Source organism: Cryptomeria japonica, chromosome 5 (assembly GCF_030272615.1).
Source record: "Cryptomeria japonica chromosome 5, Sugi_1.0, whole genome shotgun sequence".
In the NCBI taxonomy this organism is placed as follows: domain Eukaryota; kingdom Viridiplantae; phylum Streptophyta; class Pinopsida; order Cupressales; family Cupressaceae; genus Cryptomeria; species Cryptomeria japonica.
In genome coordinates this window covers 252729327-252730531 of record NC_081409.1, presented here as the reverse complement: position 1 = coordinate 252730531, position 1205 = coordinate 252729327, and positions in this window count along the sequence as shown.

Sequence of the window (1205 nt, the reverse complement as noted above, 5' to 3'; positions counted from 1 at the left end):
AGAGGTCACAACTAGGAGAGCATGGGTCACCTACATGTTGATTCAAACACTACCACATCTCAAAGGTCGCAAGCAAATCACAAGTTCATGTCCACACATTTGAGGTCATGTATGCCCACTCCTTTTCTGACATAATTTATCATACAAACAAAAAAACATTCTATGATTGTCTAAACTCTTTGTTGGTGTAATTAATTATTCATGTTGGATATTATTGCACCTTATTTAAGTTTACTTAGGATAATGCATTTCATAGTAGTTGGGTATGAGACACTTGCGTGTTTGTGCCACATTGGGACAATGTGTGTAGGAGAATTTTCACCTTTTGTGGTCTTGTTGTTACATTCCACATTTGGTGGGTGATCCACCTCATGTGGAATATTATATTGTTTCTCCTACCTACCCTTGTTTCTTATTGAGCCACATGTCAAGTTTGTGTGCTCACATATCCATATAGCCTTGCCTATATAAGCAAACTCATATTCATTGTATGTAACAACTATTGAACAATTGATCTTTTATCTATTGATGATAATACAATTTATTCTTGTCCTATATTTTCTCTCTCTATTTTGTACGTTTCATTGAGCTCTTGATCTTGGCAAAATCTCACACTCTCCTTTTGTCGCCTTCTCAATCATATACAACTTATGCAACATTTTAAAACAAACAAACTTCCTCTAAATCTATCTTCTCTCTTTCAAATATCAATAAAATCTCAATTTTCATTTCTATATACTCAATTGTTATATTTTTATTAAATACATTTTAATAATTTAAAAAATAAAAAAAATTACTTTCAAAAACTTTTAAAAACTATCATCCAAGCTTAACCGCATAAGATTACCAGCTAGAAGGATCTATATTAAACTTCTATTTAAACTTATTTTTTGGGGGACAATTCCATATGTATTAACTAATATTTCAAAAAGATAATATACTTTGTTTATATGGTAATATGCTACCTCAAAAAATCGAGGCAATAAAAAAGTATCCGCTGACCTTTTTCCTTAAAAAATTCAAAATCACACCCCAAAAATGTCTAGGATCACAGCAGAAGGAAAAAAACAAAACAACTACTGTTTTTAGCTTATAATCTCATAAATTATGTTATTCTCCTCCTGGATATTATTAAAATAATAATTCTCGGTGCAAAAGCTAATCTGATGCATAAATCTTTGACCATTTGTAAGAGTCTTGGGTCA